A 19,930-nucleotide genomic window follows, 5' to 3' on the forward strand; every position below is an offset into this window, starting at 1 on the left:
GGACAAATGACTTCTATTGCCTGAGGCTTTGCCTGAAAGAAAGTGCAATTGCCTGAGGCTTTGCCTGATAGAAAATGCTGGCTCTTTACATGCATTGCTGCTCAAAGGCACTCCCTGCTGACACACACATGCAAGTGTTCAAGCAAAACGGTGAAGGCACTGTCCTGTGCCTCAGCTGCAACATGTTCAGCTGTAAACTGCTCATCATATTAAGAACTCTGCCTTCAGCGAATTGCGACTTACCACACACATACTTACTTCAAAAGAATGCTCACTGCTTCAAGCCGGAGTGCAACCAACCACCTAAGGACGACTTTGCTTTGCTTTGTTTTCGACTGCACTGCTCCGCTCCCCACCTGTCAATCGAAGGGAAGCGGCAGAGGTGCCTATCTTTGCTGATTGTCTGCCGCATGCCTTTTAATGCTGCTCGTCCTGTGTACTTGCTGATGTCGCAGCTATTTTTCACAGCCTGGGCCAGCGGCGCAATGGATCACGCATCTGACTACGGATTAGAAGATTGCATGTTCGGCTCCTACCTGGCTCGAGCATTTTGGCAATCTTTGCATTCTGGCTTTGAATGCCACGTAAGCGAACATAGTTGGTCACACTCTTCAGTTACTAACCAGGCAAGTGCCTTCTTAGCGCAGTAGGCAGCGCGTCAGTCTCATAATCTGAAGGTCCTGAGTTCAATCCTCAGAGAAGGCATTAATACTTGCATAGACTTTTTTCCTTCTTTCATTTCAGCTGCATTCATGCAAAAATCAGGAAGTTTTGCTGCGACAGCACATCAAAGGATTTGATGTCCCTCAGCCTGCGGTGACCTTCAGAAGCAGATGGGCTCACACCACACCTGACACAACTCTTGTTTCTGAACAATTACCCGAGCCAAAAGAATAGTGGTGAATGCAGGTATTGATCCCGCTAACTCTCACATGCAAAGCAAGCGGTTTATTTTGAGCTAATTCCCCATTGATGTCTGGCATTAGCTCCCAGTTTGCATCTGACTAGCCCCTTATCACTTGCCTCCTCGCTGTTCCACGACCAGCAGAAATCTCTTGCTTCAGGTTGGCCTGCTCCCTGAACACTTTCAATGCTTTGCTCCGATCGACGTTACTGAGCAATAGCAGGCGAGCAAGGGCAGGACTGGAAGCCATGGATATGGTGAAAGACGCCGAGAAGAGCTCGAGCCTGCGCAAGGGAAGCGAGTTGAGCGCAACGTCGCAGCCGCCACGAGCGTGAGGGAGCAGGCGAGAGCCCTGTCTGACTGATGGACAAATGACTTCTATTGCCTGAGGCTTTGCCTGAAAGAAAGTGCAATTGCCTGAGGCTTTGCCTGATAGAAAATGCTGGCTCTTTAGAAGCATTGCTGCTCAAAGGCACTCCCTGCTGACACACACATGCAAGTGTTCAAGCAAAACGGTGAAGGCACTGTCCTGTGCCTCAGCTGCAACATGTTCAGCTGTAAACTGCTCATCATATTAAGAACTCTGCCTTCAGCGAATTGCGACTTACCACACACATACTTACTTCAAAAGAATGCTCACTGCTTCAAGCCGGAGTGCAACCAACCACCTAAGGACGACTTTGCTTTGCTTTGTTTTCTACTGCACTGCTCCGCTCCCCACCTGTCAATCGAAGGGAAGCGGCAGAGGTGCCTATCTTTGCTGATTGTCTGCCGCATGCCTTTTAATGCTGCTCGTCCTGTGTACTTGCTGATGTCGCAGCTATTTTTCACAGCCTGGGCCAGCGGCGCAATGGATAACGCATCTGACTACGGATTAGAAGATTGCATGTTCGGCTCCTGCCTGGCTCGAGCATTATGGCAATCTTTGCATTCTGGCTTTGAATGCCACGTAAGCGAACATAGTTGGTCACACTCTTCAATTACTAACCAGGCAAGTGCCTTCTTAGCGCAGTAGGCAGCGCGTCAGTCTCATAATCTGAAGGTCCTGAGTTCAATCCTCAGAGAAGGCATTAATACTTGCATAGACTTTTTTCCTTCTTTCATTTCAGCTGCATTCATGCAAAAATCAGGAAGTTTTGCTGCGATAGCACATCAAAGGATTTGATGTCCCTCAGCCTGCGGTGACCTTCAGAAGCAGATGGGCTCACACCACACCTGACACAACTCTTGTTTCTGAACAATTACCCGAGCCAAAAGAATAGTGGTGAATGCAGGTATTGATCCCGCTAACTCTCACATGCAAAGCAAGCGCTCTACCATTTGAGCTAATTCCCCATTGATGTCTGGCATTAGCTCCCAGTTTGCATCTGACTAGCCCCTTATCACTTGCCTCCTCGCTGTTCCACGACCAGCAGAAATCTCTTGCTTCAGGTTGGCCTGCTCCCTGAACACTTTCAATGCTTTGCTCCAATCGACGTTACTGAGCAATAGCAGGCGAGCAAGGGCAGGACTGGAAGCCATGGATATGGTGAAAGACGCCGAGAAGAGCTCGAGCCTGCGCAAGGGAAGCGAGTTGAGCGCAACGTCGCAGCCGCCACGAACGTGAGGGAGCAGGCGAGAGCCCTGTCTGACTGATGGACAAATGACTTCTATTGCCTGAGGCTTTGCCTGAAAGAAAGTGCAATTGCCTGAGGCTTTGCCTGATAGAAAATGCTGGCTCTTTACATGCATTGCTGCTCAAAGGCACTCCCTGCTGACACACACATGCAAGTGTTCAAGCAAAACGGTGTAGGCACTGTCCTGTGCCTCAGCTGCAACATGTTCAGCTGTAAACTGCTCATCATATTAAGAACTCTGCCTTCAGCGAATTGCGACTTACCACACACATACTTACTTCAAAAGAATGCTCACTGCTTCAAGCCGGAGTGCAACCAACCACCTAAGGACGACTTTGCTTTGCTTTGTTTTCTACTGCACTGCTCCGCTCCCCACCTGTCAATCGAAGGGATGCGGCAGAGGTGCCTTTCTTTGCTGATTGTCTGCCGCATGCCTTTTAATGCTGCTCGTCCTGTGTACTTGCTGATGTCGCAGCTATTTTTCACAGCCTGGGCCAGCGGCGCAATGGATCACGCATCTGACGACGGATTAGAAGATTGCATGTTCGGCTCCTACCTGGCTCGAGCATTTTGGCAATCTTTGCATTCTGGTTTTGAATGCGACGTAAGCGAACATAGTTGGTCACACTCTTCAGTTACTAACCAGGCAAGTGCCTTCTTAGCGCAGTAGGCAGCGCGTCAGTCTCATAATCTGAAGGTCCTGAGTTCAATCCTCAGAGAAGGCATTAATACTTGCATAGACTTTTCTCCTTCTTTCATTTCAGCTGCATTCATGCAAAAATCAGGAAGTTTTGCTGCGATAGCACATCAAAGGATTTGATGTCCCTCAGCCTGCGGTGACCTTCAGAAGCAGATGGGCTCACACCACACCTGACACAACTCTTGTTTCTGAACAATTACCCGAGCCAAAAGAATAGTGGTGAATGCAGGTATTGATCCCGCTAACTCTCACATGCAGAGCAAGCGGTCTACCATTTGAGCTAATTCCCCATTGATGTCTGGCATTAGCTCCCAGTTTTCATCTGACTAGCCCCTTATCACTTGCCTCCTCGCTGTTCCACGACCAGCAGAAATCTCTTCCTTCAGGTTAGCTTGCTCCCTGAACACTTTCAATGCTTTGCTCCGATCGACGTTACCGAGCAATAGCAGGCGAGCAAGGGCAGGACTGGAAGCCATGGATATGGTGAAAGACGCCGAGAAGAGCTCGAGCCTGCGCAAGGGAAGCGAGTTGAGCGCAACGTCGCAGCCGCCACGAACGTGAGGGAGCAGGCGAGAGCCCTGTCTGACTGATGGACAAATGACTTCTATTGCCTGAGGCTTTGCCTGAAAGAAAGTGCAATTGCCTGAGGCTTTGCCTGATAGAAAATGCTGGCTCTTTACATGCATTGCTGCTCAAAGGCACTCCCTGCTGACACACACATGCAAGTGTTCAAGCAAAACGGTGTAGGCACTGTCCTGTGCCTCAGCTGCAACATGTTCAGCTGTAAACTGCTCATCATATTAAGAACTCTGCCTTCAGCGAATTGCGACTTACCACACACATACTTACTTCAAAAGAATGCTCACTGCTTCAAGCCGGAGTGCAACCAACCACCTAAGGACGACTTTGCTTTGCTTTGTTTTCTACTGCACTGCTCCGCTCCCCACCTGTCAATCGAAGGGATGCGGCAGAGGTGCCTTTCTTTGCTGATTGTCTGCCGCATGCCTTTTAATGCTGCTCGTCCTGTGTACTTGCTGATGTCGCAGCTATTTTTCACAGCCTGGGCCAGCGGCGCAATGGATCACGCATCTGACTACGGATTAGAAGATTGCATGTTCGGCTCCTACCTGGCTCGAGCATTTTGGCAATCTTTGCATTCTGGTTTTGAATGCGACGTAAGCGAACATAGTTGGTCACACTCTTCAGTTACTAACCAGGCAAGTGCCTTCTTAGCGCAGTAGGCAGCGCGTCAGTCTCATAATCTGAAGGTCCTGAGTTCAATCCTCAGAGAAGGCATTAATACTTGCATAGACTTTTCTCCTTCTTTCATTTCAGCTGCATTCATGCAAAAATCAGGAAGTTTTGCTGCGATAGCACATCAAAGGATTTGATGTCCCTCAGCCTGCGGTGACCTTCAGAAGCAGATGGGCTCACACCACACCTGACACAACTCTTGTTTCTGAACAATTACCCGAGCCAAAAGAATAGTGGTGAATGCAGGTATTGATCCCGCTAACTCTCACATGCAGAGCAAGCGCTCTACCATTTGAGCTAATTCCCCATTGATGTCTGGCATTAGCTCCCAGTTTGCATCTGACTAGCCCCTTATCACTTGCCTCCTCGCTGTTCCACGACCAGCAGAAATCTCTTGCTTCAGGTTGGCCTGCTCCCTGAACACTTTCAATGCTTTGCTCCAATCGACTTTACTGAGCAATAGCAGGCGAGCAAGGGCAGGACTGGAAGCCATGGATATGGTGAAAGACGCCGAGAAGAGCTCGAGCCTGCGCAAGGGAAGCGAGTTGAGCGCAACGTCGCAGCCGCCACGAGCGTGAGGGAGCAGGCGAGAGCCCTGTCTGACTGATGGACAAATGACTTCTGTTGCCTGAGGCTTTGCCTGAAAGAAAGTGCAATTGCCTGAGGCTTTGCCTGATAGAAAATGCTGGCTCTTTACATGCATTGCTGCTCAAAGGCACTCCCTGCTGACACACACATGCAAGTGTTCAAGCAAAACGGTGAAGGCACTGTCCTGTGCCTCAGCTGCAACATGTTCAGCTGTAAACTGCTCATCATATTAAGAACTCTGCCTTCAGCGAATTGCGACTTACCACACACATACTTACTTCAAAAGAATGCTCACTGCTTCAAGCCGGAGTGCAACCAACCACCTAAGGACGACTTTGCTTTGCTTTGTTTTCTACTGCACTGCTCCGCTCCCCACCTGTCAATCGAAGGGAAGCGGCAGAGGTGCCTATCTTTGCTGATTGTCTGCCGCATGCCTTTTAATGCTGCTCGTCCTGTGTACTTGCTGATGTCGCAGCTATTTTTCACAGCCTGGGCCAGCGGCGCAATGGATAACGCATCTGACTACGGATTAGAAGATTGCATGTTCGGCTCCTGCCTGGCTCGAGCATTATGGCAATCTTTGCATTCTGGCTTTGAATGCCACGTAAGCGAACATAGTTGGTCACACTCTTCAGTTACTAACCAGGCAAGTGCCTTCTTAGCGCAGTAGGCAGCGCGTCAGTCTCATAATCTGAAGGTCCTGAGTTCAATCCTCAGAGAAGGCATTAATACTTGCATAGACTTTTTTCCTTCTTTCATTTCAGCTGCATTCATGCAAAAATCAGGAAATTTTGCTGCGATAGCACATCAAAGGATTTGATGTCCCTCAGCCTGCGGTGACCTTCAGAAGCAGATGGGCTCACACCACACCTGACACAACTCTTGTTTCTGAACAATTACCCGAGCCAAAAGAATAGTGGTGAATGCAGGTATTGATCCCGCTAACTCTCACATGCAAAGCAAGCGCTCTACCATTTGAGCTAATTCCCCATTGATGGCTGGCATTAGCTCCCAGTTTGCATCTGACTAGCCCCTTATCACTTGCCTCCTCGCTGTTCCACGACCAGCAGAAATCTCTTGCTTCAGGTTGGCCTGCTCCCTGAACACTTTCAATGCTTTGCTCCAATCGACGTTACTGAGCAATAGCAGGCGAGCAAGGGCAGGACTGGAAGCCATGGATATGGTGAAAGACGCCGAGAAGAGCTCGAGCCTGCGCAAGGGAAGCGAGTTGAGCGCAACGTCGCAGCCGCCACGAACGTGAGGGAGCAGGCGAGAGCCCTGTCTGACTGATGGACAAATGACTTCTGTTGCCTGAGGCTTTGCCTGAAAGAAAGTGCAATTGCCTGAGGCTTTGCCTGATAGAAAATGCTGGCTCTTTACATGCATTGCTGCTCAAAGGCACTCCCTGCTGACACACACATGCAAGTGTTCAAGCAAAACAGTGAAGGCACTGTCCTGTGCCTCAGCTGCAACATGTTCAGCTGTAAACTGCTCATCATATTAAGAACTCTGCCTTCAGCGAATTGCGACTTACCACACACATACTTACTTCAAAAGAATGCTCACTGCTTCAAGCCGGAGTGCAACCAACCACCTAAGGACGACTTTGCTTTGCTTTGTTTTCTACTGCACTGCTCCGCTCCCCACCTGTCAATCGAAGGGAAGCGGCAGAGGTGCCTATCTTTGCTGATTGTCTGCCGCATGCCTTTTAATGCTGCTCGTCCTGTGTACTTGCTGATGTCGCAGCTATTTTTCACAGCCTGGGCCAGCGGCGCAATGGATAACGCATCTGACTACGGATTAGAAGATTGCATGTTCGGCTCCTGCCTGGCTCGAGCATTATGGCAATCTTTGCATTCTGGCTTTGAATGCCACGGAAGCGAACATAGTTGGTCACACTCTTCAGTTACTAACCAGGCAAGTGCCTTCTTAGCGCAGTAGGCAGCGCGTCAGTCTCATAATCTGAAGGTCCTGAGTTCAATCCTCAGAGAAGGCATTAATACTTGCATAGACTTTTCTCCTTCTTTCATTTCAGCTGCATTCATGCAAAAATCAGGAAGTTTTGCTGCGATCGCACATCAAAGGATTTGATGTCCCTCAGCCTGCGGTGACCTTCAGAAGCAGATGGGCTCACACCACACCTGACACAACTCTTGTTTCTGAACAATTACCCGAGCCAAAAGAATAGTGGTGAATGCAGGTATTGATCCCGCTAACTCTCACATGCAGAGCAAGCGCTCTACCATTTGAGCTAATTCCCCATTGATGTCTGGCATTAGCTCCCAGTTTGCATCTGACTAGCCCCTTATCACTTGCCTCCTCGCTGTTCCACGACCAGCAGAAATCTCTTCCTTCAGGTTAGCCTGCTCCCTGAACACTTTCAATGCTTTGCTCCAATCGACGTTACCGAGCAATAGCAGGCGAGCAAGGGCAGGACTGGAAGCCATGGATATGGTGAAAGACGCCGAGAAGAGCTCGAGCCTGCGCAAGGGAAGCGAGTTGAGCGCAACGTCGCAGCCGCCACGAGCGTGAGGGAGCAGGCGAGAGCCCTGTCTGACTGATGGACAAATGACTTCTATTGCCTGAGGCTTTGCCTGAAAGAAAGTGCAATTGCCTGAGGCTTTGCCTGATAGAAAATGCTGGCTCTTTACATGCATTGCTGCTCAAAGGCACTCCCTGCTGACACACACATGCAAGTGTTCAAGCAAAACGGTGAAGGCACTGTCCTGTGCCTCAGCTGTAACATGTTCAGCTGTAAACTGCTCATCATATTAAGAACTCTGCCTTCAGCGAATTGCGACTTACCACACACATACTTACTTCAAAAGAATGCTCACTGCTTCAAGCCGGAGTGCAACCAACCACCTAAGGACGACTTTGCTTTGCTTTGTTTTCTACTGCACTGCTCCGCTCCCCACCTGTCAATCGAAGGGAAGCGGCAGAGGTGCCTATCTTTGCTGATTGTCTGCCGCATGCCTTTTAATGCTGCTCGTCCTGTGTACTTGCTGATGTCGCAGCTATTTTTCACAGCCTGGGCCAGCGGCGCAATGGATAACGCATCTGACTACGGATTAGAAGATTGCATGTTCGGCTCCTACCTGGCTCGAGCATTTTGGCAATCTTTGATTTCTGGCTTTGAATGCCACGTAAGCGAACATAGTTGGTCACACTCTTCAGTTACTAACCAGGCAAGTGCCTTCTTAGCGCAGTAGGCAGCGCGTCAGTCTCATAATCTGAAGGTCCTGAGTTCAATCCTCAGAGAAGGCATTAATACTTGCATAGACTTTTCTCCTTCTTTCATTTCAGCTGCATTCATGCAAAAATCAGAAAGTTTTGCTGCGACAGCACATCAAAGGATTTGATGTCCTTCAGCCTGCGGTGACCTTCAGAAGCCGATGGGCTCACACCACACCTGACACAACTCTTGTTTCTGAACAATTACCCGAGCCAAAAGAATAGCAGTGAATGCAGGTATTGATCCCACTAACTCTCACATGCAAAGCAAGCGCTCTACCATTTGAGCTAATTCCCCATTGATGTCTGGCATTAGCTCCCAGTTTGCATCTGACTAGCCCCTTATCACTTGCCTCCTCGCTGTTCCACGACCAGCAGAAATCTCTTGCTTCAGGTTGGCCTGCTCCCTGAACACTTTCAATGCTTTGCTCCAATCGACGTTACTGAGCAATAGCAAGCGAGCAAGGGCAGGACTGGAAGCCATGGATATGGTGAAAGACGCCGAGAAGAGCTCGAGCCTGCGCAAGGGAAGCGAGTTGAGCGCAACGTCGCAGCCGCCACGAGCGTGAGGGAGCAGGCGAGAGCCCTGTCTGACTGATGGACAAATGACTTCTATTGCCTGAGGCTTTGCCTGAAAGAAAGTGCAATTGCCTGAGGCTTTGCCTGAAAGAAAGTGCAATTGCCTGAGGCTTTGCCTGGAAGAAAATGCTGGCTCTTTACATGCATTGCTTCTCAAAGGCACTCCCTGCTGACACACACATGCAAGTGTTCAAGCAAAACGGTGAAGGCACTGTCCTGTGCCTCAGCTGTAACATGTTCAGCTGTAAACTGCTCATCATATTAAGAACTCTGCCTTCAGCGAATTGCGACTTACCACACACATACTTACTTCAAAAGAATGCTCACTGCTTCAAGCCGGAGTGCAACCAACCACCTAAGGACGACTTTGCTTTGCTTTGTTTTCTACTGCACTGCTCCGCTCCCCACCTGTCAATCGAAGGGAAGCGGCAGAGGTGCCTATCTTTGCTGATTGTCTGCCGCATGCCTTTTAATGCTGCTCGTCCTGTGTACTTGCTGATGTCGCAGCTATTTTTCACAGCCTGGGCCAGCGGCGCAATGGATAACGCATCTGACTACGGATTAGAAGATTGCATGTTCGGCTCCTGCCTGGCTCGAGCATTATGGCAATCTTTGCATTCTGGCTTTGAATGCCACGTAAGCGAACATAGTTGGTCACACTCTTCAGTTACTAACCAGGCAAGTGCCTTCTTAGCGCAGTAGGCAGCGCGTCAGTCTCATAATCTGAAGGTCCTGAGTTCAATCCTCAGAGAAGGCATTAATACTTGCATAGACTTTTTTCCTTCTTTCATTTCAGCTGCATTCATGCAAAAATCAGGAAGTTTTGCTGCGATAGCACATCAAAGGATTTGATGTCCCTCAGCCTGCGGTGACCTTCAGAAGCAGATGGGCTCACACCACACCTGACACAACTCTTGTTTCTGAACAATTACCCGAGCCAAAAGAATAGTGGTGAATGCAGGTATTGATCCCGCTAACTCTCACATGCAAAGCAAGCGCTCTACCATTTGAGCTAATTCCCCATTGATGTCTGGCATTAGCTCCCAGTTTGCATCTGACTAGCCCCTTATCACTTGCCTCCTCGCTGTTCCACGACCAGCAGAAATCTCTTGCTTCAGGTTGGCCTGCTCCCTGAACACTTTCAATGCTTTGCTCCGATCGACGTTACTGAGCAATAGCAGGCGAGCAAGGGCAGGACTGGAAGCCATGGATATGGTGAAAGACGCCGAGAAGAGCTCGAGCCTGCGCAAGGGAAGCGAGTTGAGCGCAACGTCGCAGCCGCCACGAGCGTGAGGGAGCAGGCGAGAGCCCTGTCTGACTGATGGACAAATGACTTCTATTGCCTGAGGCTTTGCCTGAAAGAAAGTGCAATTGCCTGAGGCTTTGCCTGATAGAAAATGCTGGCTCTTTACATGCATTGCTGCTCAAAGGCACTCCCTGCTGACACACACATGCAAGTGTTCAAGCAAAACGGTGAAGGCACTGTCCTGTGCCTCAGCTGCAACATGTTCAGCTGTAAACTGCTCATCATATTAAGAACTCTGCCTTCAGCGAATTGCGACTTACCACACACATACTTACTTCAAAAGAATGCTCACTGCTTCAAGCCGGAGTGCAACCAACCACCTAAGGACGACTTTGCTTTGCTTTGTTTTCTACTGCACTGCTCCGCTCCCCACCTGTCAATCGAAGGGAAGCGGCAGAGGTGCCTATCTTTGCTGATTGTCTGCCGCATGCCTTTTAATGCTGCTCGTCCTGTGTACTTGCTGATGTCGCAGCTATTTTTCACAGCCTGGGCCAGCGGCGCAATGGATCACGCATCTGACTACGGATTAGAAGATTGCATGTTCGGCTCCTACCTGGCTCGAGCATTTTGGCAATCTTTGCATTCTGGCTTTGAATGCCACGTAAGCGAACATAGTTGGTCACACTCTTCAGTTACTAACCAGGCAAGTGCCTTCTTAGCGCAGTAGGCAGCGTGTCAGTCTCATAATCTGAAGGTCATGAGTTCAATCCTCAGAGAAGACATTAATACTTGCATCGACTTTTTTCCTTCTTTCATTTCAGCTGCATTCATGCAAAAATCAGGAAGTTTTGCTGCGATAGCACATCAAAGGATTTGATGTCCCTCAGCCTGCGGTGACCTTCAGAAGCAGATGGGCTCACACCACACCTGACACAACTCTTGTTTCTGAACAATTACCCGAGCCAAAAGTATAGTGGTGAATGCAGGTATTGATCCCGCTAACTCTCACATGCAAAGCAAGCGCTTTATTTTGAGCTAATTCCCCATTGATGTCTGGCATTAGCTCCCAGTTTGCATCTGACTAGCCCCTTATCACTTGCCTCCTCGCTGTTCCACGACCAGCAGAAATCTCTTGCTTCAGGTTGGCCTGCTCCCTGAACACTTTCAATGCTTTGCTCCGATCGACGTTACTGAGCAATAGCAGGCGAGCAAGGGCAGGACTGGAAGCCATGGATATGGTGAAAGACGCCGAGAAGAGCTCGAGCCTGCGCAAGGGAAGCGAGTTGAGCGCAACGTCGCAGCCGCCACGAGCGTGAGGGAGCAGGCGAGAGCCCTGTCTGACTGATGGACAAATGACTTCTATTGCCTGAGGCTTTGCCTGAAAGAAAGTGCAATTGCCTGAGGCTTTGCCTGATAGAAAATGCTGGCTCTTTACATGCATTGCTGCTCAAAGGCACTCCCTGCTGACACACACATGCAAGTGTTCAAGCAAAACGGTGAAGGCACTGTCCTGTGCCTCAGCTGCAACATGTTCAGCTGTAAACTGCTCATCATATTAAGAACTCTGCCTTCAGCGAATTGCGACTTACCACACACATACTTACTTCAAAAGAATGCTCACTGCTTCAAGCCGGAGTGCAACCAACCACCTAAGGACGACTTTGCTTTGCTTTGTTTTCTACTGCACTGCTCCGCTCCCCACCTGTCAATCGAAGGGAAGCGGCAGAGGTGCCTATCTTTGCTGATTGTCTGCCGCATGCCTTTTAATGCTGCTCGTCCTGTGTACTTGCTGATGTCGCAGCTATTTTTCACAGCCTGGGCCAGCGGCGCAATGGATCACGCATCTGACTACGGATTAGAAGATTGCATGTTCGGCTCCTACCTGGCTCGAGCATTTTGGCAATCTTTGCATTCTGGCTTTGAATGCCACGTAAGCGAACATAGTTGGTCACACTCTTCAGTTACTAACCAGGCAAGTGCCTTCTTAGCGCAGTAGGCAGCGTGTCAGTCTCATAATCTGAAGGTCCTGAGTTCAATCCTCAGAGAAGGCGTTAATACTTGCATCGACTTTTTTCCTTCTTTCATTTCAGCTGCATTCATGCAAAAATCAGGAAGTTTTGCTGCGATAGCACATCAAAGGATTTGATGTCCCTCAGCCTGCGGTGACCTTCAGAAGCAGATGGGCTCACACCACACCTGACACAACTCTTGTTTCTGAACAATTACCCGAGCCAAAAGAATAGTGGTGAATGCAGGTATTGATCCCGCTAACTCTCACATGCAAAGCAAGCGCTTTATTTTGAGCTAATTCCCCATTGATGTCTGGCATTAGCTCCCAGTTTGCATCTGACTAGCCCCTTATCACTTGCCTCCTCGCTGTTCCACGACCAGCAGAAATCTCTTGCTTCAGGTTGGCCTGCTCCCTGAACACTTTCAATGCTTTGCTCCGATCGACGTTACTGAGCAATAGCAGGCGAGCAAGGGCAGGACTGGAAGCCATGGATATGGTGAAAGACGCCGAGAAGAGCTCGAGCCTGCGCAAGGGAAGCGAGTTGAGCGCAACGTCGCAGCCGCCACGAGCGTGAGGGAGCAGGCGAGAGCCCTGTCTGACTGATGGACAAATGACTTCTATTGCCTGAGGCTTTGCCTGAAAGAAAGTGCAATTGCCTGAGGCTTTGCCTGATAGAAAATGCTGGCTCTTTACATGCATTGCTGCTCAAAGGCACTCCCTGCTGACACACACATGCAAGTGTTCAAGCAAAACGGTGAAGGCACTGTCCTGTGCCTCAGCTGCAACATGTTCAGCTGTAAACTGCTCATCATATTAAGAACTCTGCCTTCAGCGAATTGCGACTTACCACACACATACTTACTTCAAAAGAATGCTCACTGCTTCAAGCCGGAGTGCAACCAACCACCTAAGGACGACTTTGCTTTGCTTTGTTTTCTACTGCACTGCTCCGCTCCCCACCTGTCAATCGAAGGGAAGCGGCAGAGGTGCCTATCTTTGCTGATTGTCTGCCGCATGCCTTTTAATGCTGCTCGTCCTGTGTACTTGCTGATGTCGCAGCTATTTTTCACAGCCTGGGCCAGCGGCGCAATGGATCACGCATCTGACTACGGATTAGAAGATTGCATGTTCGGCTCCTACCTGGCTCGAGCATTTTGGCAATCTTTGCATTCTGGCTTTGAATGCCACGTAAGCGAACATAGTTGGTCACACTCTTCAGTTACTAACTAGGCAAGTGCCTTCTTAGCGCAGTAGGCAGCGTGTCAGTCTCATAATCTGAAGGTCCTGAGTTCAATCCTCAGAGAAGGCATTAATACTTGCATCGACTTTTTTCCTTCTTTCATTTCAGCTGCATTCATGCAAAAATCAGGAAGTTTTGCTGCGATAGCACATCAAAGGATTTGATGTCCCTCAGCCTGCGGTGACCTTCAGAAGCAGATGGGCTCACACCACACCTGACACAACTCTTGTTTCTGAACAATGACCCGAGCCAAAAGAATAGTGGTGAATGCAGGTATTGATCCCGCTAACTCTCACATGCAAAGCAAGCGCTCTACCATTTGAGCTAATTCCCCATTGATGTCTGGCATTAGCTCCCAGTTTGCATCTGACTAGCCCCTTATCACTTGCCTCCTCGCTGTTCCACGACCAGCAGAAATCTCTTGCTTCAGGTTGGCCTGCTCCCTGAACACTTTCAATGCTTTGCTCCGATCGACGTTACTGAGCAATAGCAGGCGAGCAAGGGCAGGACTGGAAGCCATGGATATGGTGAAAGACGCCGAGAAGAGCTCGAGCCTGCGCAAGGGAAGCGAGTTGAGCGCAACGTCGCAGCCGCCACGAGCGTGAGGGAGCAGGCGAGAGCCCTGTCTGACTGATGGACAAATGACTTCTATTGCCTGAGGCTTTGCCTGAAAGAAAGTGCAATTGCCTGAGGCTTTGCCTGAAAGAAAATGCTGGCTCTTTACATGCATTGCTGCTCAAAGGCACTCCCTGCTGACACACACATGCAAGTGTTCAAGCAAAACGGTGAAGGCACTGTCCTGTGCCTCAGCTGTAACATGTTCAGCTGTAAACTGCTCATCATATTAAGAACTCTGCCTTCAGCGAATTGCGACTTACCACACACATACTTACTTCAAAAGAATGCTCACTGCTTCAAGCCGGAGTGCAACCAACCACCTAAGGACGACTTTGCTTTGCTTTGTTTTCTACTGCACTGCTCCGCTCCCCACCTGTCAATCGAAGGGAAGCGGCAGAGGTGCCTATCTTTGCTGATTGTCTGCCGCATGCCTTTTAATGCTGCTCGTCCTGTGTACTTGCTGATGTCGCAGCTATTTTTCACAGCCTGGGCCAGCGGCGCAATGGATCACGCATCTGACTACGGATTAGAAGATTGCATGTTCGGCTCCTACCTGGCTCGAGCATTTTGGCAATCTTTGCATTCTGGCTTTGAATGCCACGTAAGCGAACATAGTTGGTCACACTCTTCAGTTACTAACCAGGCAAGTGCCTTCTTAGCGCAGTAGGCAGCGTGTCAGTCTCATAATCTGAAGGTCCTGAGTTCAATCCTCAGAGAAGGCATTAATACTTGCATCGACTTTTTTCCTTCTTTCATTTCAGCTGCATTCATGCAAAAATCAGGAAGTTTTGCTGCGATAGCACATCAAAGGATTTGATGTCCCTCAGCCTGCGGTGACCTTCAGAAGCAGATGGGCTCACACCACACCTGACACAACTCTTGTTTCTGAACAATTACCCGAGCCAAAAGAATAGTGGTGAATGCAGGTATTGATCCCGCTAACTCTCACATGCAAAGCAAGCGCTTTATTTTGAGCTAATTCCCCATTGATGTCTGGCATTAGCTCCCAGTTTGCATCTGACTAGCCCCTTATCACTTGCCTCCTCGCTGTTCCACGACCAGCAGAAATCTCTTGCTTCAGGTTGGCCTGCTCCCTGAACACTTTCAATGCTTTGCTCCGATCGACGTTACTGAGCAATAGCAGGCGAGCAAGGGCAGGACTGGAAGCCATGGATATGGTGAAAGACGCCGAGAAGAGCTCGAGCCTGCGCAAGGGAAGCGAGTTGAGCGCAACGTCGCAGCCGCCACGAGCGTGAGGGAGCAGGCGAGAGCCCTGTCTGACTGATGGACAAATGACTTCTATTGCCTGAGGCTTTGCCTGAAAGAAAGTGCAATTGCCTGAGGCTTTGCCTGAAAGAAAATGCTGGCTCTTTACATGCATTGCTGCTCAAAGGCACTCCCTGCTGACACACACATGCAAGTGTTCAAGCAAAACGGTGAAGGCACTGTCCTGTGCCTCAGCTGTAACATGTTCAGCTGTAAACTGCTCATCATATTAAGAACTCTGCCTTCAGCGAATTGCGACTTACCACACACATACTTACTTCAAAAGAATGCTCACTGCTTCAAGCCGGAGTGCAACCAACCACCTAAGGACGACTTTGCTTTGCTTTGTTTTCTACTGCACTGCTCCGCTCCCCACCTGTCAATCGAAGGGAAGCGGCAGAGGTGCCTATCTTTGCTGATTGTCTGCCGCATGCCTTTTAATGCTGCTCGTCCTGTGTACTTGCTGATGTCGCAGCTATTTTTCACAGCCTGGGCCAGCGGCGCAATGGATCACGCATCTGACTACGGATTAGAAGATTGCATGTTCGGCTCCTACCTGGCTCGAGCATTTTGGCAATCTTTGCATTCTGGCTTTGAATGCCACGTAAGCGAACATAGTTGGTCACACTCTTCAGTTACTAACCAGGCAAGTGCCTTCTTAGCGCAGTAGGCAGCGTGTCAGTCTCATAATCTGAAGGTCCTGAGTTCAATCCTCAGAGAAGGCATTAATACTTGCATCGACTTTTTTCCTTCTTTCATTTCAGCTGCATTCATGCAAAAATCAGGAAGTTTTGCTGCGATAGCACATCAAAGGATTTGATGTCCCTCAGCCTGCGGTGACCTTCAGAAGCAGATGGGCTCACACCACACCTGACACAACTCTTGTTTCTGAACAATTACCCGAGCCAAAAGAATAGTGGTGAATGCAGGTATTGATCCCGCTAACTCTCACATGCAAAGCAAGCGCTTTATTTTGAGCTAATTCCCCATTGATGTCTGGCATTAGCTCCCAGTTTGCATCTGACTAGCCCCTTATCACTTGCCTCCTCGCTGTTCCACGACCAGCAGAAATCTCTTGCTTCAGGTTGGCCTGCTCCCTGAACACTTTCAATGCTTTGCTCCGATCGACGTTACTGAGCAATAGCAGGCGAGCAAGGGCAGGACTGGAAGCCATGGATATGGTGAAAGACGCCGAGAAGAGCTCGAGCCTGCGCAAGGGAAGCGAGTTGAGCGCAACGTCGCAGCCGCCACGAGCGTGAGGGAGCAGGCGAGAGCCCTGTCTGACTGATGGACAAATGACTTCTATTGCCTGAGGCTTTGCCTGAAAGAAAGTGCAATTGCCTGAGGCTTTGCCTGAAAGAAAATGCTGGCTCTTTACATGCATTGCTGCTCAAAGGCACTCCCTGCTGACACACACATGCAAGTGCTCAAGCAAAACGGTGAAGGCACTGTCCTGTGCCTCAGCTGCAACATGTTCAGCTGTAAACTGCTCATATTAAGAACTCTGCCTTCAGCGAATTGCGACTTACCACACACATACTTACTTCAAAAGAATGCTCACTGCTTCAAGCCGGAGTGCAACCAAGCACCTAAGGACGACTTTGCTTTGTTTTGTTTTCTACTGCACTGCTCCGCTCCCCACCTGTCAATCGAAGGGAAGCGGCAGAGGTGCCTATCTTTGCTGATTGTCTGCCGCATGCCTTTTAATGCTGCTCGTCCTGTGTACTTGCTGATGTCGCAGCTATTTTTCACAGCCTGGGCCAGCGGCGCAATGGATCACGCATCTGACTACGGATTAGAAGATTGCATGTTCGGCTCCTACCTGGCTCGAGCATTTTGGCAATCTTTGCATTCTGGCTTTGAATGCCACGTAAGCGAACATAGTTGGTCACACTCTTCAGTTACTAACCAGGCAAGTGCCTTCTTAGCGCAGTAGGCAGCGCGTCAGTCTCATAATCTGAAGGTCCTGAGTTCAATCCTCAGAGAAGGCATTAATACTTGCATAGACTTTTCTCCTTCTTTCATTTCAGCTGCATTCATGCAAAAATCAGGAAGTTTTGCTGCGAGAGCACATCAAAGGATTTGATGTCCCTCAGCCTGCGGTGACCTTCAGAAGCAGATGGGCTCACACCACACCTGACACAACTCTTGTTTCTGAACAATTCCCCGAGCCAAAAGAATAGTGGTGAATGCAGGTATTGATCTCGCTAACTCTCACATGCAAAGCAAGCGCTCTACCATTTGAGCTAATTCCCCATTGATGTCTGGCATTAGCTCCCAGTTTGCATCTGACTAGCCCCTTATCACTTGCCTCCTCGCTGTTCCACGACCAGCAGAAATCTCTTGCTTCAGGTTGGCCTGCTCCCTGAACACTTTCAATGCTTTGCTCCGATCGACGTTACTGAGCAATAGCAGGCGAGCAAGGGCAGGACTGGAAGCCATGGATATGGTGAAAGACGCCGAGAAGAGCTCGAGCCTGCGCAAGGGAAGCGAGTTGAGCGCAACGTCGCAGCCGCCACGAGCGTGAGGGAGCAGGCGAGAGCCCTGTCTGACTGATGGACAAATGACTTCTATTGCCTGAGGCTTTGCCTGAAAGAAAGTGCAATTGCCTGAGGCTTTGCCTGATAGAAAATGCTGGCTCTTTACATGCATTGCTGCTCAAAGGCACTCCCTGCTGACACACACATGCAAGTGTTCAAGCAAAACGGTGAAGGCACTGTCCTGTGCCTCAGCTGCAACATGTTCAGCTGTAAACTGCTCATCATATTAAGAACTCTGCCTTCAGCGAATTGCGACTTACCACACACATACTTACTTCAAAAGAATTCTCACTGCTTCAAGCCGGAGTGCAACCAACCACCTAAGGACGACTTTGCTTTGCTTTGTTTTCCACTGCACTGCTCCGCTCCCCACCTGTCAATCGAAGGGAAGCGGCAGAGGTACCTATCTTTGCTGATTGTCTGCCGCATGCCTTTTAATGCTGCTCGTCCTGTGTACTTGCTGATGTCGCAGCTATTTTTCACAGCCTGGGCCAGCGGCGTAATGGATAACGCATCTGACTACGGATTAGAAGATTGCATGTTCGGCTCCTGCCTGGCTCGAGCATTATGGCAATCTTTGCATTCTGGCTTTGAATGCCACGTAAGCGAACATAATTGGTCACACTCTTCAGTTACTAACCAGGCAAGTGCCTTCTTAGCGCAGTAGGCAGCGTGTCAGTCTCATAATCTGAAGGTCCTGAGTTGAATCCTCAGAGAAGGCATTAATACTTGCATCGACTTTTTTCCTTCTTTCATTTCAGCTGCATTCATGCAAAAATCAGGAAGTTTTGCTGCGATAGCACATCAAAGGATTTGATGTCCCTCAGCCTGCGGTGACCTTCAGAAGCAGATGGGCTCACACCACACCTGACACAACTCTTGTTTCTGAACAATTACCCGAGCCAAAAGAATAGTGGTGAATGCAGGTATTGATCCCGCTAACTCTCACATGCAAAGCAAGCACTCTACCATTTGAGCTAATTCCCCATTGATGTCTGGCATTAGCTCCCAGTTTGCATCTGACTAGCCCCTTATCACTTGCCTCCTCGCTGTTCCACGACCAGCAGAAATCTCTTGCTTCAGGTTGGCCTGCTCCCTGAACACTTTCAATGCTTTGCTCCGATCGACGTTACTGAGCAATAGCAGGCGAGCAAGGGCAGGACTGGAAGCCATGGATATGGTGAAAGACGCCGAGAAGAGCTCGAGCCTGCGCAAGGGAAGCGAGTTGAGCGCAACGTCGCAGCCGCCACGAGCGTGAGGGAGCAGGCGAGAGCCCTGTCTGACTGATGGACAAATGACTTCTATTGCCTGAGGCTTTGCCTGAAAGAAAGTGCAATTGCCTGAGGCTTTGCCTGAAAGAAAGTGCAATTGCCTGAGGCTTTGCCTGAAAGAAAATGCTGGCTCTTTACATGCATTGCTTCTGAAAGGCACTCCCTGCTGACACACACATGCAAGTGTTCAAGCAAAACGGTGAAGGCACTGTCCTGTGCCTCAGCTGCAACATGTTCAGCTGTAAACTGCTCATCATATTAAGAACTCTGCCTTCAGCGAATTGCGACTTACCACACACATACTTACTTCAAAAGAATTCTCACTGCTTCAAGCCGGAGTGCAACCAACCACCTAAGGACGACTTTGCTTTGCTTTGTTTTCCACTGCACTGCTCCGCTCCCCACCTGTCAATCGAAGGGAAGCGGCAGAGGTGCCTATCTTTGCTGATTGTCTGCCGCATGCCTTTTAATGCTGCTCGTCCTGTGTACTTGCTGATGTCGCAGCTATTTTTCACAGCCTGGGCCAGCGGCGTAATGGATAACGCATCTGACTACGGATTAGAAGATTGCATGTTCGGCTCCTGCCTGGCTCGAGCATTATGGCAATCTTTGCATTCTGGCTTTGAATGCCACGTAAGCGAACATAATTGGTCACACTCTTCAGTTACTAACCAGGCAAGTGCCTTCTTAGCGCAGTAGGCAGCGTGTCAGTCTCATAATCTGAAGGTCCTGAGTTCAATCCTCAGAGAAGGCATTAATACTTGCATTGACTTTTTTCCTTCTTTCATTTCAGCTGCATTCATGCAAAAATCAGGAAGTTTTGCTGCGATAGCACATCAAAGGATTTGATGTCCCTCAGCCTG

General features: G+C 49.4%; 16 non-coding genes across 16 annotated transcripts; all 16 read left to right on the plus strand.

Moving 5' to 3' along the window:
- Positions 1–632: 632 nt before the first annotated feature.
- On the plus strand, positions 633–705 carry trnam-cau (transfer RNA methionine (anticodon CAU)). The gene has a single exon. It is a non-coding gene; the product is annotated as a tRNA-Met (tRNA).
- A 1,196-nt stretch (positions 706–1,901) lies between these two features.
- Positions 1,902–1,974, plus strand: trnam-cau (transfer RNA methionine (anticodon CAU)). The gene has a single exon. It is a non-coding gene; the product is annotated as a tRNA-Met (tRNA).
- A 1,198-nt stretch (positions 1,975–3,172) lies between these two features.
- trnam-cau (transfer RNA methionine (anticodon CAU)) lies at positions 3,173–3,245 on the plus strand. Its single transcript has one exon. It is a non-coding gene; the product is annotated as a tRNA-Met (tRNA).
- Positions 3,246–4,443: 1,198 nt separating this feature from the next.
- Positions 4,444–4,516, plus strand: trnam-cau (transfer RNA methionine (anticodon CAU)). Its single transcript has one exon. It is a non-coding gene; the product is annotated as a tRNA-Met (tRNA).
- Positions 4,517–5,714: 1,198 nt separating this feature from the next.
- On the plus strand, positions 5,715–5,787 carry trnam-cau (transfer RNA methionine (anticodon CAU)). The gene has a single exon. It is a non-coding gene; the product is annotated as a tRNA-Met (tRNA).
- Positions 5,788–6,985: 1,198 nt separating this feature from the next.
- On the plus strand, positions 6,986–7,058 carry trnam-cau (transfer RNA methionine (anticodon CAU)). Its single transcript has one exon. It is a non-coding gene; the product is annotated as a tRNA-Met (tRNA).
- Positions 7,059–8,256: 1,198 nt separating this feature from the next.
- Positions 8,257–8,329, plus strand: trnam-cau (transfer RNA methionine (anticodon CAU)). The gene has a single exon. It is a non-coding gene; the product is annotated as a tRNA-Met (tRNA).
- Positions 8,330–9,559: 1,230 nt separating this feature from the next.
- trnam-cau (transfer RNA methionine (anticodon CAU)) lies at positions 9,560–9,632 on the plus strand. Its single transcript has one exon. It is a non-coding gene; the product is annotated as a tRNA-Met (tRNA).
- A 1,198-nt stretch (positions 9,633–10,830) lies between these two features.
- Positions 10,831–10,903, plus strand: trnam-cau (transfer RNA methionine (anticodon CAU)). The gene has a single exon. It is a non-coding gene; the product is annotated as a tRNA-Met (tRNA).
- Positions 10,904–12,099: 1,196 nt separating this feature from the next.
- trnam-cau (transfer RNA methionine (anticodon CAU)) lies at positions 12,100–12,172 on the plus strand. The gene has a single exon. It is a non-coding gene; the product is annotated as a tRNA-Met (tRNA).
- Positions 12,173–13,368: 1,196 nt separating this feature from the next.
- Positions 13,369–13,441, plus strand: trnam-cau (transfer RNA methionine (anticodon CAU)). The gene has a single exon. It is a non-coding gene; the product is annotated as a tRNA-Met (tRNA).
- Positions 13,442–14,639: 1,198 nt separating this feature from the next.
- On the plus strand, positions 14,640–14,712 carry trnam-cau (transfer RNA methionine (anticodon CAU)). The gene has a single exon. It is a non-coding gene; the product is annotated as a tRNA-Met (tRNA).
- Positions 14,713–15,908: 1,196 nt separating this feature from the next.
- trnam-cau (transfer RNA methionine (anticodon CAU)) lies at positions 15,909–15,981 on the plus strand. Its single transcript has one exon. It is a non-coding gene; the product is annotated as a tRNA-Met (tRNA).
- Positions 15,982–17,174: 1,193 nt separating this feature from the next.
- trnam-cau (transfer RNA methionine (anticodon CAU)) lies at positions 17,175–17,247 on the plus strand. The gene has a single exon. It is a non-coding gene; the product is annotated as a tRNA-Met (tRNA).
- Positions 17,248–18,445: 1,198 nt separating this feature from the next.
- On the plus strand, positions 18,446–18,518 carry trnam-cau (transfer RNA methionine (anticodon CAU)). Its single transcript has one exon. It is a non-coding gene; the product is annotated as a tRNA-Met (tRNA).
- Positions 18,519–19,748: 1,230 nt separating this feature from the next.
- Positions 19,749–19,821, plus strand: trnam-cau (transfer RNA methionine (anticodon CAU)). The gene has a single exon. It is a non-coding gene; the product is annotated as a tRNA-Met (tRNA).
- Positions 19,822–19,930: the final 109 nt, after the last annotated feature.

The sequence above is a fragment of the Pristiophorus japonicus genome, unplaced genomic scaffold (assembly GCF_044704955.1).
Source record: "Pristiophorus japonicus isolate sPriJap1 unplaced genomic scaffold, sPriJap1.hap1 HAP1_SCAFFOLD_207, whole genome shotgun sequence".
NCBI lineage: Eukaryota > Metazoa > Chordata > Chondrichthyes > Pristiophoridae > Pristiophorus > Pristiophorus japonicus.